Genomic DNA, 13,473 nt, shown 5'->3' with positions numbered 1-13,473 from the left:
TTGCTCTGGTCTTCAGTACTTGACCAGCGTAGTCTGGAGCCCACACCTTGACTCGAGTCATCCGAATCTCGCTCTCTGACTCACAATGTCCTGCCTGTCTCACTCTCCAAGCATGTCCCAGTAACACAGCCATGACTTCTCTTGGGCCTGGCTTGGCTCTGATCATGGCTTTCTACTGTAGCGGGGAATGGATCTTCCTCTCAAAGTAGGCCTTCTCTGGCATCTGACCGCTCTTGGATTCTTTTGTGCCGATGGTGGCTGCAAGCCCACCTCGCAAGCATACAACTTGCACTGGTGCAGGTTTTGGTGCCGACTGCCCTTCTCAGCGTGGCCAGGTCTTTTATATTTAGGAGGTCTTTCCTGTGTGTCACCTGATCAGGTTCAGCAGGTTAATTCATTCCCTCTGCAAATCTCCCAGCACAATTTGGTTCTTGCTAACACAATTCTTTCTTTTTTTACTTTCACTTTCAGTTTGGACCAGCAGATGACAGTGTTCGCTTACAGTTACTCAGTCTCTCTTATCCATCTCATTACAGATGTTCAGATCAGGGGACTGTGAGGGCTATTTCAAAACTTTCAGCTTGCACCTTTTCAGGTAGTCTATAGTGGATTTTAATGTGTGTTTAGAGTCATTATCCATTTGTACAAGCCATCCTCTTTTCAACTTCAGCTTTTTTACATGTGGTGTCATGTTTGCATCAAGAATTTGTTGAAATTTCATTGAATCCATTCTTCCCTTTAACCGTGAAATGTTCCCCCTACCACTGGCTGCAACACAACCCCAAAGCATGATTGATCCAATTGGTTGGATTGATCCAATTTTCCTGAAATTCAGTGCCCTTTTTCTCCACACATGCTTTTGATCATTGTGGCCAAAGAGTTCTATTTCATCCTGATTGGTCCACAAGACTTGTTTCCAAAATGCATCAGGCTTGTTTAGATGTTCTTTTGCATGCTTCTGATGCTGAATTTTATGGTCAGCATGCAGGAGAGGTTTTCTTCTGATGACTCTTCCATGAAGGCCATATTTGTGCAGATGTCTCTGAACAGTAGAACAATGTACCACAACTCCAGAGTCTGCTAAATCTTTCTGAATGTCTTTTGTAGTCAAATGGGGATAAAGATTTGATTCTCTAGAAATCCTATGGACAACTCTCACTAAAAATTTCCTTGGTGTTCCAGACCTTATCTTGACCTCCACTGTTCCTTTTAACTGGAACAGCCTTCTCCTGGTTCATGGGCCTCCACCAATTTAATTTTCAGAGTGCTAAGCAGCTGCTAAGAAGAACCCATGGCTGCAGTTTTATGACACGAGGTTAAAGGTGGTTGGATTTTTATAAAGCTGGAAAATTTGCATCACCTGGCCTTTCCTAACAGTCAGAGGTGTATCTAGGGTTTCTGGCACCCGGGGCAAGAATTCATTTTGGCGCCTCCCCCCAGGACATATGCGATTTGCACACTTAGTCATGTACCGACAAGCTCCTCTCCCCAATGCTCTCAATGATCAGTGAAAAACTGAGAGAAGCAGAAGAGAAGCTTGTTGTCACAGGACCACAAGTATGAAAGTCACATATGAGTGAAGTGTTCATGTGATGACTACTGGAACCTCCAGAGCTGAATCCTGACATCGCAGGCTTCTGAATTCTCACAACGAATGCACTGCGCACTTTTAGGATTCTCCCTTGCCTGTGGACAGTTGTGTCAGCACAAGCATGCGATTTGAATACTTCTAAACACATTACGACTAGACGTGCCCGGCCTCGCTCAGTTCATTGAGTGAGGCCACACATGTCTAGTCAGCATGTGACCGCATGTATCTAAATCGCCAGCATGAGAGAATCCTGACAGTGTGCAGGGCGCACTGTGAGAATTCAGAAATCTGCAGTCACAAAGAATAACTGCAGACTCATTACAAACCTGGACATTCCGTTTAAAGCTCCTAACATAAATAAAAACATGAGAATTAGTTAACATCACACATAACATTTACATCCAGGTACCTTATAGATGACGTCGTCTCTGGAGCCGATCTCCTTCTTTTCTTAATCTTGTCCAGACCCCATGATGAGTTTTCTCATCCACAGCCGTCTCTGCAGATTTCCATCTTCTCCGTTCTTTTGCAGAAAATCTCCACATGACACCCTTAAAGATACAAGTGTCATTAAAATGCTCCTGAAAAAATTGCCTCTCACTATATTGTCTGCACAAAATATGACCCCAACACTGTCCCTCTTATGGTTCATGCTCTTCACACTGATCTCTCCTTTTCATACCGGTCCCCTCTTCACATTGTCCTCTCATACTGTGTTCCCCTTATAGGGCCCAGTATTTATACTGTACTCTATCATCAAACTCCCCCTTCCTGGTATACTGTCCCCTCCTGGCTGTGCCCTCACACTGTCCCTCCATACTACACCCCCACTATTCAGTTTATTCTGTGCCCACTCACTTTTGTCCCTCCATACTGTCTCCTCACACTATTCCCCTCCTTCCTTATACTGTCTCCTCTCACATCCCTCCTGTTCACAATACTGTCTCCTCATATATTTACCCCCTCACTTTCTATACTACCTGCTCACCTAACTCCCCATACTGTGTCTGCACACATCCCATCACGCTCACTTCCCATACTCTGTCCACATACATTTTTCACATTGCTCTTCATACTGTGCCCTCATTCTCCCATATTGTTTCCTAATACATGCCCCCCATTCCCTCATACTGTTTCCTCATACATGCCCCCAATTCCCCCATACTGTTTCCTCAAACATGCCCCCAATTCCCCCGTACGGTTTCCTCATACATGCCCCCATTCCCCCATACTGTTTCCTCATACATGCCCTCATTCTCCAATACTGTTTCCTCATACATGCTCCCAATTCCCCTGTACTGTTTCCTCATATATGCCCCCCATTGTTCTTCATTTTGTGTCCTCAAGTCTCCCACACACATTAAATCCCCCATCCCCACTACAAATCTCACCCCACACATAATAAATTCCCCCATCCCCAAATTCTCCCCACACATAATAAATCCCCCTATCCCCACTCAAATTGTCCACACATATATTATTGTCCTCTACCCCACCCCAGTGCTCTCTTCACCACCTCCATCATTGCCTTCTCCGTCATGCCCATCATTGCCCATTTTACCACCTCCAGCATTTCCTCCCCAGCAATCCCATCCTTGCCCATTCCACTACTTCCATCATTCCCACCTCCCCCACCATCCCCATCCTTGCCCATTCCACCACTTCCATCATTTCCTCCTCCACCACCATCCCCATCCTTGCCCATTCCACCACTTCCATCGTTTCATCCTCCACCACCATCCCCATCCTTGCTAATTCCACCACTTCCATCGTTTCCTCCTCCACCACCATCCCCATCCTTGCCCATTCCACCACTTCCATCATTTCCTCCTCCACCACGATCCCCATCCTTGCCCATTCCACCACTTTCATCATTTCCTCCTCCACCACCATCCCTCTCCTTGCCCATTCCACCACTTCCATCATTTCCTCCTCCACCACCATCCCCAACCTTACCCATTTCACCACTTCCATCATTTCCTCCTCCACCACCATCCCCATCCTTGCCCATTCCACCACTTCCATCATTTCCTCCTCCACCACCATCCCCATCCTTGCCCATTCCACCACTTCCATCATTTCCTCCTCCACCACCATCCCAATCCTTGCCCATTCCACCACTTCCATCATTTCCTCCTCCACCACCATCCCCATCCTTGCCCATTCCACCACTTCCATCATTTCCTCCACCACCATCCCCATCCTTGCCCATTCCACCACTTCCATAATTTCCTCCTCCACCACCATCCCAATCCTTGCCCATTCCACCACCATCCCCATCCTTGCCCATTCCACCACTTCCATCATTTCCTCCTCCACCACCATCCCCATCCTTGCCCTCTCCTCCCCCTACACACACACACACACACACACACCATTTACTTCTCTGCACATTCCCCTGCAGCGCGCAACACACACACACACACACACCCCTCTCACCTCTCCTCGTGCTCTTCTCCATCGCCTTTCTCTGACACAGCCGGCCGCTGAATGATGACGTCATCCAGCGGCGTGTCTGTGTGAGAGGAAGCGCGGGCAGGAAGCAGGAAGACAGATCGCTGCAGCTCCGCTGCTATTTTCTCTTGTAGGCAGCGGAGCTGCAGGGATTTCTCCCTGCCTGCCACAGCCACCCTGCAGGGGCCCCCCTCCATCTCCGCACCTGTTGGGAGTTGGCGCTCTGCAGCTTCTCTGTGCCGGCTGTCAGCTTGACAGTCGGCACAGAGAACAGCTGACTCCCAGACCGGGGGCGGCAGAATACAGCCGCTGGGGGAGACACTGCGGACTGCCACATTAGGCGGCCCGACTGCGCCCCCCTGCCGTCTGCACCTGGGGCACATGCCCCGGCTGCCCCCCCCCTAGATACGCCACTGCTAACAGTGATAGTGAACAAGTCATAACCCTAACAGGTGAAATAAGGTCTAAAACATAGGTTAAAGTTATCTGAACACACAAATCTCCATGAGTGCCCAAACTTTTGCTTTAGCCCATTTTCCTTTTTGTAATTTTTAAAATGTAAAAAATGACTATATATATATATATATATATACACTGGGGCAAAAAAGTATTTAGTCAGTCAGCAATAGTGCAAGTTCCACCACTTAAAAAGATAAGAGGCGTCTGTAATTTACATCATAGGAAGACCTCAACTATGGGAGACAAACTGAGAAAAAAAAATCCAGAAAATCACATTGTCTGTTTTTTTAACATTTTATTTGCATATTATGGTGGAAAATAAGTATTTGGTCAAAAACAAAATTTCATCTCAATACTTTGTAATATATCCTTTGTTGGCAATGACAGAGGTCAAACGTTTTCTGTAAGTCTTCACAAGGTTGCCACACACTGCTGTTGGTATGTTGGCCCATTCCTTCATGCAGATCTCCTCTAGAGCAGTGATGTTTTTGGCTTTTCGCTTGGCTACACGGACTTTCAACTCCCTCCAAAGGTTTTCTATAGGGTTGAGATCTGGAGACTGGCTAGGCCACTCCAGGACCTTGAAATGCTTCTTACGAAGCCACTCCTTCGTTGCCCTGGCGGTGTGCTTTGGATCATTGTCATGTTGAAAGACCCAGCCACGTTTCATCTTCAATGCCCTTGCTGATGGAAGGAGGTTTGCACTCAAAATCTCACGATACATGGCCCCATTCATTCTTTCATGTACCCGGATCAGTCATCCTGGCCCCTTTGCAGAGAAACAGCCCCAAAGCATGATGTTTCCACCACCATGCTTTACAGTAGGTATGGTGTTTGATGGATGCAACTCAGTATTCTTTTTCCTCCAAACACGACAAGTTGTGTTTCTACCAAACAGTTCCAGTTTGGTTTCATCAGACCATAGGACATTCTCCTAAAACTCCTCTGGATCATCCAAATGCTCTCTAGCAAACTTCAGACGGGCCCGGACATGTACTGGCTTAAGCAGTGGGACACGTCTGGCACTGCAGGATCTGAGTCCATGGTGGCGTAGTGTGTTACTTATGGTAGGCCTTGTTACATTGGTCCCAGCTCTCTGCAGTTCATTCACTAGGTCCCCCCGCGTGGTTCTGGGATTTTTGCTCACCGTTCTTGTGATCATTCTGACCCCACGGGGTGGGATTTTGCGTGGAGCCCCATTGGTCTTGTATGTCTTCCATTTTCTAATTATTGCTCCCACTGTTGATTTCTTCACTCCAAGCTGGTTGGCTATTGCAGATTCAGTCTTCCCAGGCTGGTGCAGGGCTACAATTTTGTTTCTGGTGTCCTTTGACAGCTCTTTGGTCTTCACCATAGTGGAGTTGGGAGTCAGACTGTTTGAGGGTGTGCACAGGTGTCTTTTTATACTGATAACAAGTAGTGTTGAGCATTCCGATACCGCAAGTATCGGGTATCGGCCGATACTTGCGGTATCGGAATTCCGATACCGAGATCCGATACTTTTGTGGTATCGGGTATCGGTATCGGATACATAGAGATCACAAGCCGCGACGTCACCGCAAGCTATTAGCGCGCTCATTTTTAAAAATGAGCGCGTTAATGGCTTTCAAAGATGTAGCGGCCAATCACAAGCCGCTACGTCTTTGAAAGTCATTACCGCGCTCATTTTTAAAAAATGAGCGCGTTAAGGACCTGCGAATGACGTCACGGCTTGTGATTGGTCGCGTGGCGGTCACATGGGCGGCCCGCGACCAATCAGAAGCCGGGACGTGATTCTCAGGTCCTAAAAGCGCTGATTTTGAACAAAGAAGCCTGCCGGTTACCCGCGCTGAGTTCAGGGGCCGCCGGAGAGGTAAATATATCAATATTTTTTATTTTAATTCTTTATTTTACACATCCCTATGGATCCCAGGGCCTGAAGGAGAGTTTCCTCTCCTTCAGACCCTGGGAACCATGAGAATACCTTCCGATACTTGATGTCCCATTGACTTGTATTGGTATCGGATATCGGTATCGGCGATATCCGATATTTTTCGGGTATCGGCCGATACTATCCGATACCGATACTTTCAAGTATCGGACGGTATCGCTCAACACTAATAACAAGTTTAAACAGGTGCCATTACTACAGGTAATGAGTGGAGGAAAGAGGAGACTCTTAAAGAAGAAGTTACAGGTCTGTGAGAGCCAGAATTCTTGATTGTTTGTTTCTGACCAAATACTTATTTTCCACCATAATATGCAAATAAAATGATACAAAAACAGACAATGTGATTTTCTGGATTTTTTTTTCTCAGTTTGTCTCCCATAGTTGGGGTCTACCTATGATGTAAATTACAGACGCCTCTCATCTTTTTAAGTGGTGGAACTTGCACTATTGCTGACTGACTAAATACTTTTTTGCCCCACTGTATATATATATATATATATATATATATATATATATATATATATATATATTGAAGGAGCTGTACTCACTCAGGTGCGACGGGAGGAAAAAAGGAGGCACATTCCTTTAAAAGTTTATGTGGGTTTATTTGCTCCATAAACCCAGAAACACCAACAAAAAGTAAACAGCCTTTAGAGCAGGCAAAAACAAAACATAAATGTCCTTAGCAGGGCTCTGCTCCACCAGGCCTGTGGGTACACAGGCTGGGGGTAATGTCCAGCCCGCAGGCTCGGTATGGAGCTACACATCGGTGTCCTTCTTCCTCCCAACACAAAGACCATGTGCCAAACAACAGCCTCCATTAGATAAGCTGTAACCATAGGTGAGGTATGTGGGTAGCCAGACCCGCCCATCTCTCATAGCTACACGCAACCCAGAACCAGGTGCAGCAAATGACATCTTAGTGCTTATGTGCACTAAAGAAAATACTCTGTGTCACAAGAGATGGCTGCTCTCTGTGATGTAACCCGTACCTCCCATTGATTACACGGCCATTAGCTTCCTTACAATATATATATATATATGCACTACCGTTCAAAAGTTTAGGGTCACCCAGACAATTTTGTGTTTTCCATGAAAACACATACTTTCATTAATCAAATGAGTTGCCAAATTAATTGAAAATCTAGTCCAGACATTGACAAGGTTCGAAAAAAAGATTTTCATTTGAAATAATAATTTTCTCCTTCAAACTTTGCTTTTGTCAAAGAATGCTCCCTTTGCAGCATTTACAGCATTGCCGACATTTGCCATTCTAACAGTTAATTTGCTGAGGTAATCTGGAGAAATGTCACCCCATGCTTCCAGAAGCTCCTCCCATAAATTTGTTTGGCTTGATGGGCGCTTTTTGCGTACCATACGGTCAAGCTGCTCCCACAACAGCTCAATGGGGTTGAGATCTAGTGACTGCGCTGGCCACTCCATTACAGATAGAATACCAGCTGCCTGCTTCTTCCCGAAATAATTCTTGCATAATTTGGAGGTGGGCTTTGGGTCATTGTCCTGTTGTAGGATGAAATTGGCTCCAATCAAGCACTGTCCACAGGGTATGGCATGGCGTTGCAAAATGGAGTGATAGCCTTCCTTATTCAAAAACCCTTTTACCTTGTAAAAATCTCCCACTTTACCAGCACCAAAGCAACCCCAGACCATCACCTTACCTCCACCATGCTTGGCAGATGGCGTCAGGCACTTCCAAAGCGTTTGATACTTCCAAAGCGTTTGATACCGTGCCGCACAAGAGGTTGGTACACAAAATGAGAATGCTTGGTCTGGGGGAAAATGTGTGTAAATGGGTTAGTAACTGGCTTAGTGATAGAAAGCAGAGGGTGGTTATAAATGGTATAGTCTCTAACTGGGTCGCTGTGACCAGTGGGGTACCGCAGGGGTCAGTATTGGGACCTGTTCTCTTCAACATATTCATTAATGATCTGGTAGAAGGTTTACACAGTAAAATATCGATATTTGCAGATGATACAAAACTATGTAAAGCAGTTAATACAAGAGAAGATAGTATTCTGCTACAGATGGATCTGGATAAGTTGGAAACTTGGGCTGAAAGGTGGCAGATGAGGTTTAACAATGATAAATGTAAGGTTATACACATGGGAAGAGGCAATCAATATCACCATTACACACTGAACGGGAAACCACTGGGTAAATCTGACAGGGAGAAGGACTTGGGGATCCTAGTTAATGATAAACTTACCTGGAGCAGCCAGTGCCAGGCAGCAGCTGCCAAGGCAAACAGGATCATGGGGTGCATTAAAAGAGGTCTGGATACACATGATGAGAGCATTATACTGCCTCTGTACAAATCCCTAGTTAGACCGCACATGGAGTACTGTGTCCAGTTTTGGGCACCGGTGCTCAGGAAGGATATAATGGAACTAGAGAGAGTACAAAGGAGGGCAACAAAATTAATAAAGGGGATGGGAGAACTACAATACCCAGATAGATTAGCGAAATTAGGATTATTTAGTCTAGAAAAAAGACGACTGAGGGGCGATCTAATAACCATGTATAAGTATATAAGGGGACAATACAAATATCTCGCTGAGGATCTGTTTATACCAAGGAAGGTGACGGGCACAAGGGGGCATTCTTTGCGTCTGGAGGAGAGAAGGTTTTTCCACCAACATAGAAGAGGATTCTTTACTGTTAGGGCAGTGAGAATCTGGAATTGCTTGCCTGAGGAGGTGGTGATGGCGAACTCAGTCGAGGGGTTCAAGAGAGGCCTGGATGTCTTCCTGGAGCAGAACAATATTGTATCATACAATTATTAGGTTCTGTAGAAGGACGTAGATCTGGGTATTTATTATGATGGAATATAGGCTGAACTGGATGGACAAATGTCTTTTTTCGGCCTTACTAACTATGTTACTATGTTACCATCTTTTCAGTTGTTCTGAGTCTCACAAATGTTCTTCTGTGTGATCCAAACACCTCAAACTTGGATTCTCTGTTCATAACACTTTTTGCCAATCTTCCTCTGTCCAATCTCTGTGTTCTTTTGCCCATATTAATTTTCCTTTTATTACCCAGTCTCAGATATGGCTTTTTCTTTGCCACTCTGCCCTCATGGCCAGCATCCGGAGTCGCCTCTTCACTGTAGAGGTTGACACCGGCGTTTTGCATGTACTATTTAATGAAGCTGCCAGTTGAGGACCTGTGAGGCGTCGATTTCTCAAACTACAGACTCTAATGTACTTGTCTTGTTGTTCAGTTGGGCAGCGGGGCCTCCCGCTTCTCTTTCTACTCTGGTTAAAGCCTGCTTGTGTGCTCCTCTGAAGGCAGTAGTACAGACCGTTGTAGGAAATCTTAAGTTTCTTGGCAATTTCTCACATGGAATAGCCTTCATTTCTAAGAACAAGAATAGACTGTTTCTGTCCTTCCATGGTGGGGCAACGGGTTCTGTGTGGTTTCATGTTTGTTTTTCCGCCGGTTCCTCATATAATGAGAGTTTTGAGTTGCTCCAGAGTTTGGAATGCTGGCATTTCCACTTCTTCAAGTTCCTCTGAATCCTCTCCTACATCTGGTAGGTTGGGCATTCTGGATAACGCATCCGCGTTAGCATTCTTGTGCCCTGCACGGTATTTGATAGTGAAGTCGTAATTGGACAACCGAGCCATCCATCACTGCTCCAATGCACTGAGTTTTGCAGTCTCTAAGTGGGTCAGTGGGTTGTTATCCGTGTAGACTGTAAATTTTGCAGAGGCCAGGTAATGTTTGAATTTCTCTGTCACTGCCCAGACGATGGCAAGGAACTCTAGCTTATAGAACTATAATGTTTAGGGTTCCTCTCTGTGGGGCGCAGCTTCCTGCTGGCATACGCAATTACCCTCTCTTTGCCTTTTTGTACTTGGGACAGCACTGCTCCTAAACCCACGTTGCTGGCATCCGTATACAGCACAAACGGTTGGTCATATTCTGGGTAGGCCAGTACCTCTTCTCCCATGAGAGCCAACTTCAACTGGATGAAGGATTCTTCCAGTCTGTCGTCCCAGTCAAAGGCGTATTTTTACCGTTGGCCCACCAACAGGTCCTGCAGTGGTGCGGCTATTTTGGTGAAGTCTTTCACAAATCTTCTGTAATAGCCTACCAACCCGAGGAACTGTCGGACTTCATGGAGGTTACTAGGTTTTGGCCAGTTCTTGATCACGTTGACCTTGTCTGCATCTGGGGCCACTCCCTCAGAGCTCACCACATAGTCCAGGTACTGCACTTTGGGCTTTAACAGCTGGCATTTGGATGGTTTTACTTTTAAGCCAAAGTTAGACAGAGCTTCGAACACCTCAGCTAGGTGCTTCAGATTGTCCTCATATGTCTTGGAGAAGACGATGACATCGTCCAGGTACAACAAAATGGTTTCGAAGTTCCTGTGCCCGAGACCGCACTCCATCATCCTCTGAAATGTTCTTGGGGCGTTGCACAGTCCAAAAGGCATGTAATTGAACTCGGAGAGACCCATCGGTGTTGTGAAGGCCATCTTCTCCTTGTCCGCCTCTGCTTCGGGTACCTGCCAGTATCCACTGGTGAGATGAAAGGTAGAAAAGTAATTAGCAGATTTTAATGCAGCCAATAACTCTTCTATTCTGGGTAGTGAATATGCATCCTTGTGTGTAATGCGGTTTATCTGCCTATAATCTACACACATCCTCATGGTGCCATCTTTCTGACGAGGACTAATGGAGGTGCCCAGGGGCTACAACTGTCTCTGATTACCCCAGCCTCCTTCATCTCTCGCAACATACTTTTGGCACACTGGTAATGAGCTAGAGGTACAGGCCGATTCCTCTCCTTAATAGGTGGATGACTACCCGTGGGGATATGATGTTGAACCCCTTTTACCTGCCGCTAAACATAGAGTAAAAGCTCACCGACACAAAAAGAGGACTTAGAAATCCTCCAAAAATTGAAATGAGTCACAGAAAAAAAAGCAGAGATGTTTACCTGCTGAAGCCTCCAACCGAATGCACTAGCAGGGTGCAGCGGACCCGATTAATGATGGCAAACTCACATGTGCAAAAAATACCGATGAAACAACCACTTTCAATCCAGTGTTGGCTGTTTGGTATTAGTGCACAAAAAGATAAGAGATAATATTCTGTATGTGGCATTGTTCACACAGGCAATGCAGAGCATCTGGTTTATGGCCTATTGCTAATGCACATACAGGCTGGCCACCCAGTGCTACAAAATGCATGCTATGTGAAAAGAGGCCAACAGTTAGTCCTGCTTGGTCACAATGATGGCAGATGGGTCATCCATCTTTGATTTTGGCAGCAATTCACAATACTTAGTCTCTGGCACACAGTACCCGGCGATGCCTGGGCAAGCAATCCTGTTCGTGATGCCACACGGGCTAGCGGGTACTCGGTACCAGGTCCTGCGGTTCACAGGGGGATGTCACGGTGGCTGTGACCCGGTCCATGGCCCTGGGACGTCCGTGTAAAAGGGGAAGGTCTTTAAAGGGATAAAGTTTATGTTAGTGACGCCACCTGTGGTATTCGGTCAGAGTGATCGACGCTGCTTTAAGGGGATGCTGGGGTGATGTTATGGCAGCTAGATGGTATACCTTCCCACAGGTGAAGTATATTCCAAGGGCTCCCGATGTGTAGATGGTGGATGGTGAATGGCGCAGAGAAGGACGAGAACCCAAGGTTGCAGTCTCTTTACCTTTACTGAAGACTTCAGCATCCACAGTCCAGAGCACCAGATCACAGGGCAGGCAGAGAAGTCCAGGCAGTCCAGAGACAAGCTAGTTCCCCTGGGTAGGTTAGGTGGGAGCCTACCACTCTGCGCTTTCTGTCTCTAAGTCCCTGCTGCCACTAAGTGTCTCAACAAGGTCTATAATTGTCCTGCTGTCCTAGGAAAGGTACCTGTATGGCAGGCAGCCCGAGCCGTAGATTCTGGGGTCCATTCTTGGTGACTCTGGGCTCCTCAGTGCTGCTGTGCCACAGGTAATTATGGGCAAAATTTTGGTAGTACAATGCCCTCCGGTTCTGCTCCGTGTCGTAGAGTCCACGTGAGCCTCGGGCTCCCAGTTCCCAGTTTTTTGTGCTATAGTTCTTCAGAGGCCTGCTCGTGGTTTCCTGGAGCTCTCACTTTCCTCTGTGCTCCACTCCTGTCTGTCCTCCACTGCTGTCTGTCCTCGTACACAGACTCCTACTACAAACTGAGCTCACTCCGCCTCCAAACTAAGATCTTTATTCATGGAAGCTGCCCTAAAACAGGGCTTGGAGCTCCCCCTCCTGGCCTGGAAGTGGAAGGCGTTGTGTGTGTGTGTGTGTAAACCTACCAAAGGAAATCTCACTTGTCTGCAGACATAGCACTATCCTCCCCGTGAGGAAGACAGCACTACTGTGGTACCCGGACTCCTGGTATGCCACATGTATATATACCGTGTGTGTGTGTGTATGTATATATATATATATATATTTGGAGTCCGGCTCAACAGGATTGGATTTTCCTTTTATTTTTATTTTTCAAAAGAAAATATGATGCATACAAGTGAAAAATTTACATGGTCGACATGACCCAGTCGACGTGTTTCGACTGCACTAGGCAGTCTTACTCATCACTCATGAGTAGGAAATGTGTCATCTTTAACTTTAGCCATTTAGAGATCATTTCATATTCAGTTTTGACCAAGGGTGCCAAAAGTTTTACATTCCACTGTATATGTGCATGTGCAAGAGATTGTAAATCAAATTGCATTAAATTATGCTCATATCGTAAAACGTTGTGTATTTTATGCATCAAATACACTGCACAAAGGTGATGCAAAATCACTCAGAATCTGTAACAAAAAAAAATACTGTGAAGATCGTCATCAAGAAAGGCTAAAATCTGGCACAAAGTTGTCCAAAACTGATGACTAGCCAATAATCATTTTGGTCTGGGAGGCTGTAAGAAGCCTAGAGTAACATTGAAGGATCTGCAGGGATTTCTGAGAAGTTCTGGTTGTGTACTGCATGTGACAAGAATTTGCCCTATTGTGCATATATCTGACCTGTGG

The sequence above is a fragment of the Ranitomeya imitator genome, chromosome 2, assembly GCF_032444005.1.
Source record: "Ranitomeya imitator isolate aRanImi1 chromosome 2, aRanImi1.pri, whole genome shotgun sequence".
Lineage (NCBI taxonomy): Eukaryota > Metazoa > Chordata > Amphibia > Anura > Dendrobatidae > Ranitomeya > Ranitomeya imitator.
This window is presented reverse-complemented; position numbering follows the sequence as displayed.